Genomic DNA, 22,069 nt, shown 5'->3' with positions numbered 1-22,069 from the left:
GCCTGTCCGGTGGAGCCCGGTGGCCGGACGCGAGCAAGTGCAGCCCTGGCGCGAGCGCGCTCCACCAACTCGCGGGCTCTCGGGTCTTCAACTTTAAGTACCGGTCTCCCGAGCTCATATGCATTACAAAGGTGCTGGAAGCCGGCCAGGGACTTGTTGCCTTGCACTGACATTGGCTTAAACATCACTCCAGGCACAACTCGTTTTGGAGCGATCCCAGGGAGCAGCTTCCCAGTACTTTACTTGTCGCTGCTCCTGGATGGAGGCTGGATTTCACTGCGAAGGGCTTGGGGGCGGGGGAGGGACGCGGAGGGATTTCTTAAGGATGACTCTGAGAAGACCAGGTTTAAAATGCGAACTCGGAAGAGTAATCCAGGCGTCGGCATTCTCCGATGGGCAGCCTTATGTGCCCTCTGCCAGACTCCAATCTATCTCTGTTTGTCTCTCTTTCTGCTTGATTCACTTTTCTCCTTGGCTAGAAATATGTAGTGTATACATAGAATGACCCTGGGGAGGACTACTCTGTAACTGAGATACGGCAGATAGGATGGGGAGTGCGGCTGCAGACGCAGCCAGCCACAGACAGCTATATTTAGCAGATGGCAAGCCTCCGGGGGGAGAAGGGGAGGAGATGCAAGGTGTACTTGTAGGAAGAGATGCATTTTTCAATCAGAAGAATGCTGCCGGACCTCAGTTTCCTCCTCTGCGAAATGCTCCCAAGGGAATCCTTTCCAGGCCGGCTTGCATGTTTGTGTTGGACCACAGTACTGTACTTGCTCCCGTTAGGAATTCTCATGTGAGCAATGATTCCACAAAAAACCTTTGGTTATGCGCACATGGGTGTTCATGCCTTCCGTGGGTTATGCAACCAAAACTTCAGAAAACTGCATAGGAAATGTGACCTTTTCATACAAAGGGTAACCTCAGGTCATTAACCAACTCTTTGGCAAATATGTTAACACTGTTGGTCAGACCCGCACATTTTCAAATGCGAGGATACATTTCTACTCTTCAGTCCTACCATCAGACCGTCTCGGCTCACTTGGGCTAGGATATGCAGAATCAAATATCCAGATGAAAGAGAAATAGAAAAAAAAAAGTTTTTTAACTGAATTTAAAGCTAAGCATGCACACACATAAAAAATATATACATATATAATATACACTTATTAGTGAAACAGTAGATAAGGTATCATGCCTCCATAAGCTTGGATAGCTTATACTTTTTAATAAACTTACTTCAGCCTGTTTAATACAACTGTTAATACTTGACTTTGGTTGTTAGCCCAAACACTCTAACAGAGTACCTGACAAAATGCTCATGCCATACATAAATGCCAAGTCTGGTGTTAATAACAGTAACAGTTTTGATATTTTGGCATTTTTATACCAATAAGAACACATTTTATCTAATTCTTAGTAAAACAGGCAAATGTAGCTGATTTAATATTAAGCCAAAATAAAACTTAGCACCAATAACTATAGATCGTAAGCAAAGAAAGGGTTAAAAATACATTAGGTGAATCGCAGATAATTCTCTTTATGGCCAGCAACCATTACTTTTCAAAGCCATTTTTGGGGGGGGGGATAATTTAATTTCCATAAATCACACTTTCGATTTTCAAATGCCTTTTCTAGAACACAAGCAAAAGCACTTCATAGGGCTTTTAAAAATCTGAACCTGCCCAGTGATATATAAATTGCACGAAGAATCCTACAGGTCCCGAAAGGCACAAGCACCACACACATGCCCCCAAGGCGAGCAGCAAAACCTCTTCTCCCTGCTAGGATACAGACATTGGCCAGCAAGGTAAGTTGCTTTCTCAAAATGCTAGAGCTACAGAGAGAGAAATCAAAACAATCCTACCCTGCTGGAACAAGAGCGTCTTTCCAGAAAGGTTCCATGGGCTTGGAGAAGTCAAGGGCCGAGAGAGGGAGATAGAAGGCAGGAATGTGCTCGCCTGTGCGAATGGTTCCGTGTGTGAGAGAGGCGGACGTGTGGGGATGTGTTTGTGCGTGGAGTGGCAGGGATTCGGGAAGCAGCCAGTAGGCAGGGCACTTGGCAGCCCCTCCCGCAGACACAGCAGCTGGGCTGCTGCACAGAGCTCGATGAATGGCAGTGGGCAGTGAGGGGAAGGTCGCTTTCTGCTCGTGGAGAGCAGTGTGGCATAGCTATGGTAAACGTTCCCGGGGAGAAGCAAAGCTGCCCCCTTTGCTCCTTACCCTGAGAGCCTGGAAAGTAGCCCCTGCTTTCCGTTGCCATCCAAAGCAAGAGGAAAAACAGCGTTGCTGTAAATCATAGGCTTACAGCTAAAATGGAATGCCAGTCAAAAGTGTATGGAGATCGAGTTTACAAAATGTGACATGAGTCGTTTTTCCCCAAGAATATAATTTAACAATAAAAGCCTCCTGGGATGCACTTGGATCAAATGCCTTGCTGGCCCCGACCCCCAGGCTCTGAGCAGACACCCTATTGCCATGCCTCTGATTACACCAGGAAACCAGACTTTGGAATAAATGTTTTGGCATTCTAGGGATGTCTTCCAGCTGAAAAGCAACGCTCCTCCACCTCGTTAAGCAAACCCACAAACCTTTCCACGAAGAGCTCAGTTGACTGCTTTCTGTAAATACGTGAAAAAAAAATTATGAAAAGCTCAGGGTATGAAGATAAGACAAAGGTGGGTACCTTTGTTTTAAACTGATTTTAGGCTTCCAGGTTGCACAGGCATCAGTCATGCATGGGGTCTCGATTTCCTCCATGATGCCCATCTGGATCCACCTGGTTCTCAATGCTTCTCTTGACCATGGTACTGACACACCATAGTAAGTTGCTCCTAGTGCACCCACACCCAGGGTCCCCAGGACATGCGACGCCCAGTGGAGCCTTGTGCTGCCAGACATTAGTCACGGCTTTGAGTATTAAATGACTCTAATCACAATGCCAGGAGTGGCCAGTCTCTGGCCTGCGACCCTCCACAGCTACCAAGAGATTTATGAGTGGCTCTTGAGACCAGTTCAAAGAAAAAGTAAAAGCTACAAAAGTATTAATGATGTCATAGTGTAACTAAATATATTTTGTGCTTGGAAGACCCAAAATATTACAACACTGAAGCAGAGAAGAGCTCTCTCCCCAGTCCACAATAAACACAATTGTTGGGGGGAAAAAAACCTTTGTTGGGGACAGTGGTGAATTCTGGCTCTTTTTTTTCCTTTAGGTCAGGAATGGCCACCCATGAAACAGACCAGTCCCAGATCAACAATGGGGAAAGAAGGAAGAGGGAAGCAGGGGAGGGAAGACAGAAGAAAAAGGAAAGGAAAGGAAGGGAAAGGAAGGGAAAGGAAGGGAAAGGAAGGGAAAGGAAGGGAAAGGAAGGGAAAGGAAGGGAAAGGAAGGGAAAGGAAGGGAAAGGAAGGGAAAGGAAGGGAAAGGAAGGGAAAGGAAGGGAAAGGAAGGGAAAGGAAGGGAAAGGAAGGGAAAGGAAGGGAAAGGAAGGGAAAGGAAGGGAAAGGAAAGGAAAGGAAAGGAAAGGAAAGGAAAGGAAAGGAAAGGAAAGGAAAGGAAAGGAAAGGAAAGGAAAGGAAAGGAAAGGAAAGGAAAGGAAAGGAAAGGAAGAGCGGGGAGGGGAGGGGAGGGGAGGGGAGGGGAGGGGAGGGGAGGGGAGGGGAGGGGAGAAAGAAAGGAGAACCTTCAAACATTCTCCTTTAACATAGAGAAAAATGCTTCTCCAGAGGGTTTTCAATGGCTGAAATTTTCAGAAGTAGATCACCAGGCCTTTCTTCCAAGGTGTCTCTGGGTGGACTGGAACCTCCAACCTTTCAGTTAGCAATTAAACTTATTAACCACCTGCACCTCCAGGGACTCCAGGCTTATGGCTAACTGGTAGGAATGACACCGCACTAAGCACGGTTTCCTCTGGTACCTCTGGAGGCAACCTCACGTTGTGGCTTGCAGCACCCACTTTTCCCCTCTCTGCACTGTCATGAGGACATGCCCATCCCCTGCCCTGGCTCACCTGGCACTCCCAGGTGAAGAAGGGTAAAGTCTATCTCTCTAGCCACCTCTGAACATATCACCAAACCCACTCTTCCAGCAGTCTTCTGGGTGTTCCACCTGCAAGGCTTGCTGGCTTGTTCAAAACAGGAGTCCTCATTTTCTCTTCTTCTCTCTCCCCCAAATATGGTATTCTTCTTGACTTCCCTAGTTCTGCAAAGAACATCTCTGTCCCCCCAGCCACCTGGATAAATCTTAGTCTTCTTTGACGACCCTCTTTGCCTTACCTTCCATGGCTGATCAGGGACCAATTCCTGGCCATTCCAATTATGCAGTCTCTTCACCAACCCTCCCTTGCCATTCCACTTTTATCACCCTCTTCCAGTCCTTCCTTACCTTTTTACCCTTACTATTGTAACAGCCTCCTAAGAATCACTCAGCCTCTCTTCTCCAACCTCTCCCACCCCACATCCTGTTGCCTGTTTATGTCCTTGGTTTTTACTGCTCAGAAACTATCTCTTCATTACCCAGCTCCGTCCTTAACCCAGCTCATAGCTTCCCAAGCATTCAAGCTTTCCTCTCTGCACACAATTGTCCTTTCTAGTCTAGCTCCTCATCCTGTACTTCAACCAAAAGAAAACTAGATACTCTTCAAACCAAAAACCAAATCCGTTTCCATTGAGTCTATTTCAACTCATGGGGACCCCATGTGTTACAGAGTAGAACTGCTTCATAGAGTTTTTTTGGATGTAATCTTTATGGAAGCAGATTGTCAGGCCTTCCTTTCACAGTGCCACTGGGTGGGTTGGAACCGCCAATCTTTGAGTTAGTAGCCAAGAGAAACCATTTGCACCACCCAGACACTTGTCATGTTTCACTCAAAACTTTCTTTCCTACTTATGACATTCCTTAGAGCCCTGCCACTTTCCTGGACCATCAGGGGAAATCACACACATTTTTTAGGCTCAGGTCAAATGCCACTTCATCCATGATACCTTCCTTTTTCCCCTATTCCAAGCAAATTTCCTCTCCTTTGAACTCCTATGGTATCTTGTTTTTATCCTTCATACATTTATTATATTCTTCCTTGAATTAGAGTTATTTGTATATTTAAATCCCCTCATCCTGTTACGAAGCTCCTTGAGAACACAGTCTGGATAACGTTGTTCTGGAATTCTCTGAGCGCCTACCACAAGGCCTGGTCATATTAGGTCATCAAATATTTGCTAATTTATTAATCCAGATACTTCTTGTTGTTGTTGCTAGGTGCTGTCGAGTCAGTTCCAACTCTCGGTGACCCTATGTACAACAGACGAAACACTGCCCAGTCCTGTCCATTGTTGCAGCCACTGTGTCAATCCATCTCATTGAGGGTGTTCTCCTTTTTCCCTGACCCTCTACTTTACCAAGCATGATGTCCTTCTCCAGGGACTGGATCTTTCTGATAACAAGTCCAAAGCAGGTGAAACGAAGTCTCACCATTCTCGCTTCTAAAGAGCATTCTGGCTAAACTTCTTCCAAGACAGATTTGTTCATTCTTTTGGCAGTCTGTGGTATATTCAACATCCTTCATCAACACCGTAATTCAAAATCATCAATTCTTTGGTCTTCCTTAATTATTGTCCAGCTTTTGCATGCATATGAGGCCACTGAAAATAACATGGCTTAGGTCAGGCACACCTTAGTCCTCAAGGTGACATCTTTGCTTTTTAACATTATAAAGAAAGTGTTTGTAGCAGATTTGCCCAATGCAATACGTCGTTTGATTTCTCGACTGCTTTTACCATGGGCATTGATTGTGGATCCAAGTAAAATTAAATCATTGACAACTTCAATATTTTCTCCATTTATCGTGATGTTGTTTATTGGTCCAGTCATGAGGATTTTAGTTTTCTTTATGTTGAGGTGCAATCCATACTGAAGACTATGGTCTTTGATCTTCATCAGTAAGTGCTTCAAGTCCTCTTCACTTTCAGCAAACAACATTGTGTCATTTGCACATCACAGGTTGTTAATGAGTCTTCCACCAATCCTGATGCCCCGTTCTTCATATAGCCCAGCGTCTCGGATTATTCGTTCAGCATACAGATTGAATAAGTATGGTGAAAGAATACAACCCTGATGCACACCTTCCCTGATTTTAAACCACACAGTATCCTCTCGTTCTGTTTGAAAGACTGCCTCTTGGTCTAAGTACAGGTTCCTCATGAGCACAATTAAGTGTTCTGGAATTCCCATTCTTCGCAATGTTATCCATAATTTATTATGATCCACACAGTCAAATGCTTTTGCATAGTCAATAAAACACAGGTAAACATCTTTGTGGTATTTTCTGCTTTCAACCGGGAGCCGTCTGACATCAGCAATGCTATCTCTTGTTCCAGATACTTAAAAGGATCAAATAATATTACATTTATATGAATAACCATCTCCAAAAGCTGATTTTCTGTTTAACATGCCATCATTTTCAAAACTGTTTTTGCTAAAAGATTATCTTTCTATCTTCATAATGAATAATTCCATAAAGTCAAAATTTAAATATATACAATCTTGAGGATTAGGGCTGCAATTCTTGGCAGCATGATTCATAGGAGAGCTCTGAATTTTTAGTACATAACCACATCATACTATGACCAAACTTAGTTTCTTCTCTAAAAAAATTCTCTAGCTCCATTAAAACCTTTTTACATTTACAAAAGCATTATCCCTCCAACAGAAACATGAAAGACAATGGATTTGGAAATATCTCCAAAATAGCTTCTACTGCTAGACATGGTTCCTTCATTCTCAGACACAGAGGTTTAGCTACCTTCAAATGGATCATTATACTGAATATAAATGTTTTGTTTGGGTACTTGTTTTTGAGTGTTTACTTGATACCATTAATTTTCCTCTAAAATGGAAGAATACTGAAGAATTTTCACTTAAATAGTTTTAAAATTTCTGACCATTTTAAAAATAGTTTGGTCATTTGTTCTAAGTGTTTTCGTTTAGCTCCTAGACTTTTCTCACCTGGTCTTGGATTTTTGTTTTTGGTTTTTTTTATTTGTTTGTTTTTCAGGTAATATTTATATACGGTGAAATGCACATATCCTTCATGTACACTTTGATGAGTTTGGATCAATGGAAATTCCAATACAAATGCATGGTCCCAAAGAAGGTACAGAATATTTTTATCATCCCCAGAAAGTATCCTTCTCGTCTTCTTCTCATTAATCCAGCCCCATACAGGAAACCACTGTTCTGATTTTTATCACTATAGATTTGTTTTGCCACCAGGTCCAGAATGTGGCCCATGACCTCTTACACCTATACCACACTTCCTACCAATGACACAACCAGTCAGGTGCTGGGTATGCAGTTTTACCAGGTCAAATCACACTGCCCTTCTCCCCATCATACCCCTTTCCCTGGGAGGTGGTCCCCCAAAGGCCACAGATTTTTACTAACCCACTGTTCATGGAAACCAACAGATTTTTAACATGATCATATGCTACCTAAGCCAAATGACATCAATATTCTCTAAAATGTTTCTAAACAGCCTTTTCTTCCCCATTGTCACCCCCCCCAAAAAAAAAAGACATGATTTGTAAACCAAGAATAAAGCCCAAGATCCTTACTCTGACAAACCCCGTGACCTCAGATGCTGCTTCTCAGCGTTGATGAAGAGAGTTTGAATTTGGGTTGTGAGGCAAAATGGCTACTCTTTATTATGAATCTATGAATGATTCAAATACAATTCACCAGCTTCATAGAATTTAGTAATTTTCATCTTACATTTTCTTTGAAAATCTATTTTTAAATACACATTAGGATCTTTTAATACAATTTATCTATATTACATGTGGCGAAAGACAATTTAGGAAGTACTTTCACTGTAAGTGCCATAAGCAATAAAAGAATTCCAACTATTGTTAGATTGTGTCCCTCTTCCACCCTTTATCTCTTGTTTACTTGAGGAATGTCGTTGCCAGCTTAGAGTATTATTTCTCTACGGAGAGCAACATCCAGATAGAACCTAAGTTCACTTTGATTCTAGTAGCCCTATCTGATGTTAAGAAGGGCCTTTACATACACACACACACGCACACACACACACATACACCCCACCTGTCACATATGTAGTCAACCAAGAACCACACCCAATTTCCTGGCCAGGCCTAGCCCAATGCTGAAAGGGAAGATGAGTGCATCTTAAGCCCTTTTAGGTCTTTCTTCCTGTTTTATTACCAAACTTATCTGGGTAACTGGGGATCCTTCCCACTCTCCCTAAGCACCCAGGACACCCTACCCATCCCCCAGTTAGCCAGACTTTGCCCTTTGCTCCTACTTTCCCCCAAATCCCTCAATTAACAATCCTACTCTCTGTCTTAAGTCTATAAGAGCATATGATGCCTATATAAGCCTACCAATTAATGACTCATTCACTCAATTCATTCAAAAGACTGATTATCTACTATTTAGCAGAACCACTTCCAAGTGTTGGACACCCAACAGTAAACAAACAGAAAATCTCTACCTTCACAGAGTCTAATTCCTAGGCTTCAACGTTTTTTCCTACCTTAGTGGCCCCTCCTACTCAGCCTATAGCAAGAGCTCATCTTCCTCTGCCTGCCCTCCAAACTCATTACCATCGAGTCAATTCCAACTCATACCAATCCTGTAGAACAGAGTAGAACTGCCCCATAGGGTTTCCAAGGCTGTAATCTTTACAGAAGCAGATCGCCACATCTTTCTCCCCGGGGCAGCTGGTAGATTCGAAACCACCTACCTTTTGGTTAGCAGCCAAGCGCTTAACCACTCAGCCACTAGTATTCCTCAGGGTTCAGCACTCTTTTCTCCTCTCTTCTTCCTCACCTGAATGATCTCAACCACTCCCAGACTATTAAATTTCATCTGTACATTGAAGACTTCAGAATAAAAATCTCCAACCAACATCTCTTTCCTGGCTATTGCTGTTAGGTGCCATCAAGTCGGTTCTGACTCATAGTGACCCTATGTACAACACAAAGAAACACTGCCTGGTCATGCACCATCCTCATAATCTTTGTTATGCTTGTGCCCATTGTTGCAGTTACTATGTCAATCCATCTTGTTGAGGGTCTTCCCTCTTCTTTACCAAACTTGATGTCCTTCTCCACGGACTGGTCACTTCTGATACATGCCCAAAGTATATGAGATAAGTCTCACCCCCTTGCTTCTAATAAGCATTCTGGCTGTACTTCTTCCAAGACAGAATTGTTCCTTCTTCTGGCAGTCCATGGTATATTCAATACTCTTCTCCAACACCATAATTCAAAGGCACCAATCCTTCTGTCTTCCTTATTCATTGTACAGCTTCGCATGCATGAGGCAATTGAAAACACCGTGGCTTGAATCAGGCACATCTTAGTCCTTAAAGTGACATCTTTGCTTTCTGACACTTTAAACAGATCTTTTGCAGCAGATTTGCCCAATGTAATGTGCCATTTGATTTCTTGACTGCTGCTTCCATGGGTGCTGATTGTGGCTCCAAGTAAAATGAAATCGTTGACAACTTCAATATTTGCTGCTTTTATGATAATGTTGCTTATTGGTCCAGTTGTGAGGATTTTTGTTTTCTTTATGTTGAGGTGCAGTCCATACTGAAGGCTGTGGTCTTTGATCTTCATTCGTAAGTGCTTCAAGTCCTCTTCACTTTCAGCAAGCAAGGTTGTGTCATCTGCATATCACAGGTTGTTAATGAGTCTTCCTTTAATCTTGATGCTACATTCTTCTTCATATAGTCCAGCTTCTCAGATTATTTGTTCAGCATACAGACCGAATAAGTATGGTAAAAGGATACAACCCTGATGCACACCTTTCTTGACTTTAAACCACGGTCTATCCCCATGTTCTATTGGAATGACTATATCTTGGCCTGAGTATAGGTTCCTCATGAGCACAATTAAGTGTTCTGGAATTCCCATTCTTCCCAGTGGTATCCATAATTTGTTATGATCCACACAGTGGAATGCCTTTGCATAGTCAATAAAACAGAGGTAAACATCTTTGTGATATTCTCTGCTTTCAGCCAAGATCCATCTGACATCAGCAATGATATCCCTTGTTCCACATCCTTTTCTGAATCCAGCTTGAATTTCTGGCAGTTCCCTGTCAATTTACTGCTGCACCTGCTTTTGAATGATCTTCAGCAAAATATTACTTGTGTGTGATATTAATGATATTGTTCGATAATTTTCGCATTCTATTGAATCTTTTTTTTAATTGAATCACCTTTCTTTAGAATAAGTACAATCACATGATCTACTATGCCAGGAATGGCAAATTGAAGAGAAATGGCATTGCATTCATCATCAAAAAGAATATTTCAAGATCTATCCCGAAGTACAACCCTGTCAGTGATAGAATAATATCCATTAGCCTACAAGGAAGACCAGTTAATACAGCTTTTATTCAAACTTACATACCAATAACTAAGGCCAAACATGAAGAAATTGAATATTTTTACCAACTTCTGCAGTCTGAAATTGATCAAACATGCAATCAAGATACATTGATAATCACTAGTGATTGGAATGCAAAAGTTGAAAACAAAGAAGAGTTAATAGTTGGAAAACATGGCCTTGGTAATAGAAATGATGCTGGAGATCGCATGACAGAATTTTGCAAGACCAATGACTTCTTCATTGCAAATATGGTTTTTCAATAACATAATCAGCAATGGTACTACATGTGGACCTTGCCAGATGGAATATACAGGAATCAAATCTACTACATCTGTGGAAAGAGATGATGGAAAAGCTCAGTATCATCAGTCAGAACAAGGCCAGAGGCCGACTATGGAACAGACCATCAATTGCTCATATGCAAGTTCAAGTTGGATTTGAAGAAAATTAGAACAAGTCCGTGAGAGCCAAAGTATGATCTTAAGTATATCCCACCTGAATTTAGATATCATCTCAAGAATACATTTAACATGTTGAACACCAATGACCAAAGACCAGACAAGTTGTGGAATGACATCAAAGACATCATGCATGAAGAAATCAAGAGGTCATTAAAAAGACAGGAAAGAAAGAAAAGACCAAAATGGGTGTCAGAAAAGACGTTGAAACTTGCTCTGGAATGTCGAGTAGCTAAAGCGAAAGGAAGAAATAATCAAGTAAAAGAGCTGGACAGAAGATTTTCAAAGGGCAGCTTGAGAAAACCAAGTAAATTATTATAATGAAATGTGTGAAGGCCTGGAGGTAGAAAACCAAAAGGGAAGAACATGTTCAGCATTTCTCAAGCTAAAAGAACTGAAGAAAAAATTCAAGCCTCATGTTGCAATAGTGAAGGATTCTATAGGCAAAATACTGAATGATGCAGGAAGCATCAAAAGAAGATAGAAGGAACACACCGAGTCACTGTACCAAAAATAGTCAACTTCCAACCATTTCAGGAGGTAGCATATGATCAAGAGCTGATGGTACTCAACGAAGAGGCCCCAGCTGCACTGAAGGCACGGGCAAGAAAGAAGGCTCCAGGAATTGACGGAATACCAACTGAGATGTTTCAACAAAGGGATGCGGTACTGGAAGCACTCACTTGTCTATGCCAAGAAATTTGGAAGACAGCTACCTGGCCAGCTGACTAGAAGAGATCCATATTTGTACCCATTCCAAGGAAAGGTGATTCAACTTTCCTGGCTGGGAGATGACATTTCCAGATACCTATTGGGCATTTTTACTTCATTCATTCAACAAGTATTTATTGAGCACCCACACATACTAGGCATTTGAAGTTCTACTTGTCATTTTTTCCCAGAACTTGTTCCTGTTTCCTGTCTCAGGAAATGACATTGCCATTCACGTGTGCAAGTCAAAATCTCCGGTGCTCAGCCCTCACCCCCCTCACTCCATATATTTGGTCCATGACCAAGTCTTTTATGTTTCTATCTCCATGATCTCTCTGGAGTCTACTCCCTTTTCTTATCCTTCTTATTTTTGGGCCACCCACCGTTTTCTCTCCTAAGATCACTATCTCCAGCCTTTTTCTTCCACTCTCCCTTCTCCAACTGCAGGAAGAGTCATCTATCTCAAAAGCAAAGGAACTTCAATTATTCTCCTCGTTTCTCAATTTCCTCCTCCCCAACACCCTACTCTCACTCAGGTAATATGCTCCTGCAAACTGAATTACTTCCAAAGTTTCTCAAACCCTACGGACCCGCTCTGGATGGGAATAATCACGTAAGCAATACACTCTACCTAGAATCCTTCTCTGGCCCTTTTTTACTCTAACATACTCCTAACCTTCCTTCAAGTCTCCCTTAAAACACCATAGCCACCTGGAAGCCTTCTTTGATTTCTTATTGGGTGTCTCTCCTATGCAAGTCCATAGTTCCCTAAACATCCTAGCCAACAGCTCTTATCAAACTCTTGTAATTTCCTGTTTATTTCTCTGTATCCCGCACTGGACTGTAAATTCAAAAAAGGCACACAGGGACCACCTTTTTCGGAGTCTTGAGTCCATTGCCCACTAACTATAATGTTTGATACGTAGATCACCTCTAACAAATACTATATGAATAATAAATGTTTAAACCCCTTCCAGATACATTATATTTACATTTTTAACTTATTTCCTCAAAAAGATGGACTATTATGGCTGGAATTTAGAACCCAGAGCTTGGAGGAAAATTTAGATGCAGATTCATATTTTCTAGAACAACTCAGATTTCTTATCACGTTATAGACTATTAGTATCAATGGTCCCTTTTGGAATTGCTGAGTCCAGTCTCTTCATTGTGCATTTACAGAAACTGAGGCTCTGAAAGTTACAGGAGACTGGCCTAAGGTCACGTGGCTGGAGGAACTGGACTACAGTCAGGATCTCTAGATCATTCTTTCCACCCTGCCGCCCAGTGTTTCAGTGTGGATACTGCATTCTTTGTCCTTTGAGGGTGGGCCATGCTCAGTATGGGTCAAATTAAAACATAAGCTTGGTGGCTCAATGGGCTGTTCCTAGAGTCTTAAAAATCCCCAAATCTTTGGAAAACACAAAACTGCTTCCACGTTCCCTAATCAGAAATGGGAAGGTGTTTGAGAACATTAAGTTGAAAACACTGAGATAACTTGTGTTCAAAAAAACGGCTTGCCTTATAGAACATGAAGAAATGAGCTATCAGCCTTCCATCATGATTCCTGAGAAGAGAATTCACTTAGTCTTACTTACTTATCCATATAATTTGAATTTAAATCTACTAAATTGTATGAGTTTACAAATACAGCACCTTAAAAAAAAAAAAAAAAAGGAATAATTGTGAATGTGAAGGAATGCCTGGGGCTACTGACAAAGAAGCCCCCTCCCCTAGAGCTGATTCTGTCTCAAAAGGCCAATGTACTCATCCTCTAATATGGAATTCCTTTATGTACGAAATAATCTGTAAAGTTGAAAGCACAAATCACCCAACTTTCCTTAGCCGTATCTTTTAGTCTTTCCATTTACATTATCTGGTTGCGTAGTGGTTAAGTGCTACAGCTGCTAACCAAAGGGTCGGCAGTTCAAATCCACCAGGGGATCCTTGGAAGCTCTATGGGGCTGTTCTACTCTGTCCTATAGGGTCGCTATGAGTCGGAATCAACTCCACAGCAACAGGTTTGATCTTTGGCTTTATAAACCACGAGGTTTGGCAAGTGCGGAAACCCAACAGGTTCCAATAAGAGACAGCAAAACAATGATTGTGACCTTCAAGGTATTTTTAACAGAAAAAAGAGATTTTGTACTTATGACTAATTTTTTACCTTTTTCAAAGGAAGCCAAATAGTTGCTTTTGTATCAGGATATACCCTAGTTATTTATTTATCAGTCTTCTGACCCATAGCATAGAAATCAAATGAGAGTTTATACTAAGACTCCTTTCCACAGTTATATACACTCTATGATCTATATTAGAAGCCAAGGAGAAAATTAAGCAGCCTATCATGACAGTATTCTAATCCCCCTAATATTTTTTAAAATATATTTTTGTTACAAGTACATGGATCTAAAATTAACAACTTCAAATAGATTTATTTTCTCCATGGGGAGTGAGTAAACAATCTGCTATTATGAGACTTATCACTTTGAATTACACATATTGTTTCTTACTAGACTGTGAGATCCTTGCAGGCCCCTAGCACATATTTGTTGCTCAATAAATATACTGGAAGGGATCCCTAGGTGGCGCAAGTGGTTAAATACTCAGCTACTAACCAAAGGTTAGCAGTTCAAATCCAGCCATTGGTGCCTCGGAAGAAAGGCCTGGCAACCTACTTCTGAAAAATCAGTCACTGACAACCCTGTGGAGCACAGTTCTACACTAAAATACACATGGTTACCATGACTCGGAATTGATTCGACAGCAACTGGTTTAAATATATTAGAAGAGAATGAATAAGTAAATAAAATGACTCAAATCTGTTGTCTAGCTTCATGTAGATAAAAGGTTTTTCAACATTTTACCTGTTGTTCTGGCTCATATAGCACTTAAAAAAAAAAAGTGATTATTCCTATCTGAAATATGCAACAAGGAGTACAGCGCGAGAAGACATGTTCTGTCTGGCGGATACTCTGAAGCCATGTGTTACCAGAAGCCCCCAGCCTGTCTTAAAGGCTCCAGATAGGTTGTTGGTGAGATTACTGAGTCATAGACTTGCTCCTCTTAATGACCCTCAGGAACTCTGTAACAACGTGGCCCGGTGACCACAGATTCACTCAACAGTGGATAAAGTCAAGAACTATGATTAGGGTGGAGCCAAGGGCCCCCTAACACTGCACATCCAGCCACAGGCCAGCTAGCCTTGAGGGGCTCCCTGTTCATGCCCAGATGTAACAGTTCTATTCAGTCAACACAAGCTCTTCGTGATCATTAACAGCATTCTGCTTATATGGCTATGGTGGGAAATCTCATAATATCTAACTTTATACAGTCTTATTGACTTCCAGAAATTTCAATTGTAAGACTAATTTGACAAATACAATTATAAACTCCTTGAAGGTGGAGACCAAGTTAGGAATCTATTCAGGACCACACAATGGAGAAGCCTGGGTTGTAGAAAGATTGACCTCATTATTTCAGTCTTTTTGTTAACTGAGTTAAGTGATCTGATGCTCAAAAGGTTGAAAAAGCTGTACCACATTTTATTGGTCAAATGTGGTCATATATACAAACAGAATATTAAAGTAAAACCATTTTGTTAGTCACAATATTGGACCAACATCTCGAGCCCAGGGACAGGGGCCTCAACTAAACCCCAGAAAAATCAGTAAGTGTTCACTAAGAGCTCACAGACACAGTAGCCTTGTGTCTCTGACCCACCTGGAAATTTTAGGAATAAGAGAACTCTTGCCTACTGCTCCAATGGCAAACAAAAGAAGATGGTTGTGCTGGGATTGAAATGTGCTCCCCAAGTTTGTGGAGGCAAAGGATGGAGCTGCTGTGGACCACGTACAAGAGAGAACCCGTGTAGGTTTAACTTCAGCCCAGTCCTAGGGGAAAGGAGACCTTGATAGGAAGAGCATTGCCTAATTCCCAAAGGTTGAGGAGGGGCCACAGTCGCCAGCCAGAGAATGTGGTTCTAGCTGCATCCAGGGACCTGCAGGGGAAAGATTCCCAGGACTACAGGATAGGGGGTGAACCCAAAGGGCCCCCAGGAGGGGGGCAGCTCCAACACCTGCCTGGCCCACTCACCACAATATTTCCTACCCCTGTCCTTCCTCCTGACCTCATCTTCTTCAACCCTGTAGAGGTCAGAAATTCAGGTTCCAATGCACACAGAGGAATAAATGTGAAAAGAGGAAAGAGAAGCCATCTGGGCCCCCTCTATCACTCAGGCGGCAAGCTCATATCAGGCCTGCACCGGGAAAGAGGAGGAAATGCCACAGAGAATGAAGCTTACATGCTTTGATATTTACATTGGGTGATATTAATTAGTGACTAGAAGCACATTTAGAAGCCCTGGTGGTGCAGTGGTTAAAATGCTCAGCTGCAAACCAAAAGGTTGGTGGTTCGAATCCACGGGTCCCTCCACAGGAGAAAGCTGTGGCAGTCTGCTTCTGTAAGGACGTCAGCCTTAGAAACCCTATGAGGCAGTTTTACTCTGTCCTACTAGGGTTTCTAGGAGTTGGACTCCACTCGACACCAACAGATTTGGCTTTTTTTGGTTTTACAGGTGCTTTTAGGGGCCCCTAGGTGATGCAAATGGTTACTTGCTAAGCTACTAACCAAAAGGTTGGAGGCTCAAGTCTGCCTAGAGAGGTCTCAGAAAAAAGGCCTGGCAATCCACTTCCAAAAAATCAGCCACTGAAAACCCTATGAAGTACATGTCGGGTTTCTATGAGTCAAAGTCGACTCAATAACAATTTTTTTTTTTTTTTTTGAGGCGCTTTATTCCTGGGAATGAGCAGAAAGTGCTGAGATTTGCTTTATATATCATTCACGGAAACAACTGGCCCCACAGAATAAATTTAAAGACACAGTGAACACTTTATATTCCGTGAGTCCGGCTTTCCAGAATAATGTTGTCGTTGTTAGGTGTCGTCAAGTCAGTTCCAACTCATAGCGACCCTGTGTACAACAGAACCAAACACTGCCAGCTCCTGCACCATCCTCACAAACGTTGCTACGTCTGAGCCCATTGTTGGAGCCACTGTGTCAGGCCATCTCATTGAGGGCCTTTCTCTTTTTCACTGACCCTCTGCTTTACCAAGCATGATGGTCACATGTATATTCAAGGAACTGAAGCCTCTCATGCTGCCTTTCCCACACCATGTTCAACAAGCAGAACAAATATACCCCCTAACTGATAGTTCAGACTAACTGAAATGAAATTTGCTGAGCCAGGCAAGTCGATTTATCTCCTATTTCTTTTCACGGACACACTTGATACCTACCAGAATGTCTTCATAATTCTTCGTATCGCACATTAGACTTTCAAACTAAGCTGTTCAACCAAAGACCCTCTAAGAGGTTCACTTTGTAACCTTGTATAAAACCAAAGGTCTCTTTCAGCAGTATTTGTGTATATAAGCAGTTGTTTGTTGTTTAAAAACACCAAATTGGGAGAAAATGAGCATGTTCTTTTCATCGATTATGCTCCAGATCAAGGCCAGCGAGGATGAAATGAGGAAAGAGCAAGTTCAGTTAGAGAGCATCAGACTCCACCAGGTCTCCACTCCTGGGGATGGCCCTTCCCCCACACAGCTCCCACCTGGAACTGGGTCAGGGCAGGAAGCTCAGCCTTTTGCTGGAGGAGAGAGTGGAGAGTGGAGGGCACAGGATTAGAGAGGACATTTGACTTTAGAAGTTGGTCCTAGCCTTGCTAGCATCAAGAAAACTTTTATCTGTAAACAGAAACCAGGACCAGCCACTTCTCTAGCAGTTGTGATAAGGAGCACCCATAAGTGTGACTTTAATGTTGAACTTATGTCAAAGCCAGGAGTATTGTGAGCATACTGTGAGGACAAGCCAGGCAACCACAGGATGCTAGGGTCACAGGCCGAAGAGGACCTTGCTGTTGTTAGTTGCTGCCCAGTTGGCTCTGACTCATGGTAAGCTTATGTATAACAGAACAAAAGTTGCCTGGTCCCGGACCTTCTCCATGATGGAGCACACCGTAGTGGTCATCTAGACAGCAGGTCTCTGTTCTTTTCTTTTCCCATTGCCCATTCACATGAAGGATACCCACTTCCAGAAGCTTGACATTTCCTCACAGCCCAGTTCTCTGTAGGTCCTACTGCACTATGATTTCCCTCCCATTTAAGAAAACGTGAGTATAAAAAGACTAACCCCTGCCTCACACCAAACACAAATACATCATCAGATAACAAAGAACTTGAACCACATACCTCAACAAATCTTATCATACAAGTGTGCCACCAAAGAAAATTTCAGAATTGCCTTATTAGTCATAAAGCCTTCTTAGTATAGATGGGGAAACTGAGGCCCTGATAGGTTAAGCGGTTTCCCCAAAGGGAATTAGGCCAGACTGAGAGGCAGAAGGAGACCTAGAATCATTGTTTCATCTCTCACTACAAATAGGTAGAAATTCCTGTTTTTGTCATTTTTGTGTCTACCTCCTAGGTAGCCAAGTCTTTACCAACAGCAATCCATTTTTCATCTAAAAAAAAAAAAAAAAAAACTGTTGCTGTCAAGTTGATTCCAACTCATAGTGATCCTACAGGACAGAGTAGAACTGCCCCATAGGGTTTCCAAAGAGCACCTGGTAGATTTGAACTGCTGGCCTTTTAGTTAGGATCCATAGCTTTTAACCACTATACAACCAGGGTTTCCTTTTTGTCCTCATTGTTAGGTGCCGTCCAGTTGGTTCCAACTGATAGGGACCCTATATACAATAGAATGAAACACTGCCCAGTCCTGCACCATCCTCACAATTGTTGCTATTCTTAAACCCATTGTTGCAGTCACTGTGTCAATCTATCCCATTGAGGGTCTTCCTCTTTTTTGCTGACCCTCTATTTTACCAAGCATGATGTCCTTCTCCAGGGACTGGTCCCTCCTGAATAACATGTCCAAAGTATGTGAGACGTAGTCTCGCCATCCTTGCTTCTAAGGAGCATTCTGGCTGTACTTCTTCCAAAGCAGATTTGTTCATTCTTCTGGCAGTCCATGGTATATTCAATATTCTTCACCAACACCACAGTTCGAAGGTGTCAATTCTTTTTAGGTCTTCCTTATTAATTGTCCAGCTTTCACATGCATATTAGGCAACTGAAAACACCGTGGCTTGGGTCAGGTGCACCTTAGTCTTCAAGGTGACATCTTTGCTTTTCAGCACTTTAAAGAGGTCCTTTGCAGCAGATCTGCCCAATGCAATGTGTCTGTTTGATTTCTTGACTGCTGCTTCCATGGGTGTTGATTGTGAATCCAAGTAAAAATGAAATCCTTGACAACATCAGTCTTTTCTCTGTTAATCATGATGTTGCTTATTGGTCCAGTTGTGAGGATTTTTGTTTTCTGTGTGTTGAGGTGTAATCCATACTGAAGGCTGCAGTCTTTGATTTTCATCAGTAAGTGCTTCAAGTCCTCTTCACTTTCAGCAAGAAAGGTTGTGTTATCTGCATAACACAAGTTTTTAATGAGTCTTCCTCCAATCCCGATGCCCCATTCTCCTTCACATAGTCCAGCTTCTCATATTATTTGCTCAGCAAACAGATTCAATAGGCACCTTACTGTCCTAGGATCTTTAAAACTTCCCGTAAGAGACTTCACCTTCCCAACAAACTCTCAGTCCCTCAGGGCACAGGAGATAGGCATTTCAAGGAAAATGATCAGATTGAGGCATTAATGGGCCTTCCCAGGACCGTCTGCATAATAAAAGAGGCATGCCTCTAATCCCAGTTTCTCAAAGGATGGTCCCCAGAGCAACTGCCTTAGCATCCCTAAGAATTTCTTGGAAATGCAAATTATTGAGCCCTACCCCAGACCTAACCCTTTGCCCTCCAGATGATTCAGACTCATAGTGACCCTAAAGAACAGGGTAGAGCTGTCCCTTGGGTTGCCTAGATTGTAAATCTTTAGGGAAGTAGACTGCCATATTTTAATCCCTCAGATTGGCTAGTGGACTTGAAGTGGATTGGATTATAACCCTAAAGCAGCCGAGCATTTAGCCATTGTGCCCGCAGGGCTCCTTAACCCAGAATTGATGAGTCAGAAACTCTGGGGTGGGTAGGGCTCAGGAATCTATTTTAACAGGCCCTCCAGGTGATATTGATGCAGGCTAAGGTTTGAGAACCAATGCCCTACTTTAGGAGCCCTGGTGGCACAGTGGTTAAGAGCTCAGCTGCTAACCAAAAGATTGGCAGTTCAAATCCATCAGCCTTTCCTTGGAAACCCTATGGGGTGCTTCTGCTATGTCCTTGTTATTGTTGTTGTTGTTAGGTGCTGTCAAGTCAGTTCTGACTCAAAGCGACCCCATGCCCAACAGAACGAAACACTGCCCGGTCCTGTGCCATCCTTAAAATCCTTGTTATGCTTGAGCTCATTGTTGCAGCCACTGTGTCAATCCACCTCGTTGAGGGTCTTCCTCTTTTCCACTGACCCTGTACTTTCCCAAGCATGATGTCCTTCTCCAGGGACCGATCCCTCCTGACAACATGCCCAAAGTATGTAAGACACTGTCTCGCCTCCTGTTTTTAAGGAGCATTCTGGCCCCACTTCTTCCAAGACAGATTTATTTGTTCTTTTGACAGTCCATGGTATATTCAATATTCTTCGCCAATACCACAGTTCAAAGGCATCAATTCTTCTTCAGTCTTCCTTATTCATTGTCCATGTTTCACATGCATATGATGCGATTGAAAATACCATGGCTTGGGTTGGGTGCACCTTAGTCTTCAAGGTGACATCTTTGCTCTTCAACACTTTAAAGAGATCCTTTGCAGCAGATTTACCCAATGCAATGTGTCTTTTGATTTCTCGACTGCTGCTTCCATGGATGTTGGTCATGGATCCAAGTAAAATGAAATCCTTGGCAACTTCAATCTTTTCTCCGTTTATCATGATGTTGCTCATTGGTCCAGTTGTGAGGAATTTTGTTTTCTTTATGTTGAGGTGCAATCCATACTGAAGGCTGTGGTCTTTGATCTTCATTAGTAAGTGCTTCAAGTCCTCTTCACTTTCAGCAAGCAAGGATGTGTTAATGAGTCTTCCTCCAATCCTGATGCCCCATTCTTCTTCATATAGTCCAGCTTCTCAGATTATTTGTTCAGCATACAGATTGAATAGGTATGGTGAAAGAATACAACGCTGGCCCACACCATTCCTGACTTTAAGCCAATCAGTATCCCCTTGTTCAGTCCGAACAACTGCCTCTTGATCTATGTAAAGGTTCCTCAAGAGCACAATTAAGTGTTCTGGAATTCCCATTCTTTGCAATGTTATCCATAATTTGTTATGATCCACACAGTCGAATGCCTTTGCATAGCCAATAAAACACAGGTAAACATCCTTCTGGTATTCTCTGCTTTCAGCCAGGATCCATCTGACATCAGCAGTGATATCCCTGGTTCCACATCCTGTTCTGAATCTGACTTGAATTTTTGGCAGTTCCCTTTCAATATAATGGTGTAGCCATTTTGGAATGATATCAAGGACATCATCCATGACAAAAGCAAGAGGTCACTAAAAAAACAGGAAAGAAAAGACCAAAATGGATGTAGAAGAGACTCTGAAACTTGCCCTTGAATGTCGAGTAGCTAAAGCAAAAGGAAGAAAAGATGAAGTAAAAGAGCTGAACAGAATATTTCAAAGGGCAGCTCAAGAAGACAAAGTATTATAATGACACGTGCAAAGACCTGGAGGTAGAAAACCAAAAAGGAAGAACACACTCAGCATTTCTCAAGCTGAAAGAATTGAAGAAAAAACTCAGGCCTCGAGTTGCAGTATCGAAGGATTCCATGGGAAAATATTACACGATGCAGGAAGCATTAAAAGAAGATGGAAAGAATACACAAAGTCACTATACCAAAAAGAACTGGCCAACGTTCAACTATTTCAGGAGATAGCATATGATCAGGAATTGATGGTACTCAAGGAATAAGTACAAGCTGCCTTGAAGGCATTGGCAAAAATCAAGGCTCCAGGAATTGACAGAATACCAATTGAGATGTTTCAACAAATGGATGCAGTGCTGGAAGTGCTCACTCGTCTATGCCAAGAAATTTGGAAAACAGTTGCCTGGCCAACTAACTGGAAGAGATCCATATTTATGCCTAGTCCCAAGAAAGGTGATCCAACCAAATTTGGAAATTATCAAACAATATCATTAATATCACACCTAAGCAAAATTTTGCTGGAGATCATTCAAAAGTGGCTGCAGCAGTATATTGACAGGGAACTTCCAAAAAAAAAAAAAAGTATATACCAAAAAAAAAAAAGGAGCCTGGGTGGCACAAGTGGTTTGCAACTGGCTGCTAACTAAAAGGTTGGTGATTAGAGCTCACCCAGCAGCCCTGTGGAAGAAAGGCCTGGTGAACTGCTCCCATAAAGAATACAGCCAAGAAAACCCTGTGGAACTCAGGTTCCCTGGGTAACACACGGAGTCGTCATGAGTAGGA

The 22,069-nt window shown here is 42.2% G+C and overlaps 1 protein-coding gene across 7 annotated transcripts in view; it reads right to left on the bottom strand.

Annotated features, from left to right (window-relative positions):
* The window catches only part of ESR1 (estrogen receptor 1), a 529,996-nt gene that overhangs the window by 367,461 nt on the left and 140,466 nt on the right, over nt 1-22,069 (bottom strand). Inside the window, exon 1 of one of the 7 annotated variants that reach the window (XM_049903794.1) lies at nt 1,868-2,078. The exons of 4 other annotated variants lie outside the window; for them this stretch is intronic. The gene's annotated coding sequence lies outside the window, so the exon portion shown is untranslated. Of the gene's footprint in view, nt 1-101; nt 121-171; nt 193-1,867; nt 2,079-22,069 lie in introns of those variants that run through there. 2 more of the 7 variants (XM_049903803.1, XM_049903811.1) reach the window with 2 other exon arrangements.

Source organism: Elephas maximus, chromosome 1, assembly GCF_024166365.1.
Source record: "Elephas maximus indicus isolate mEleMax1 chromosome 1, mEleMax1 primary haplotype, whole genome shotgun sequence".
Classification (NCBI taxonomy): Eukaryota; Metazoa; Chordata; class Mammalia; order Proboscidea; family Elephantidae; genus Elephas; species Elephas maximus.
The sequence above is the reverse complement of the archived record's forward strand: the minus strand, read 5'-3'. Positions and strand labels throughout refer to the sequence as shown.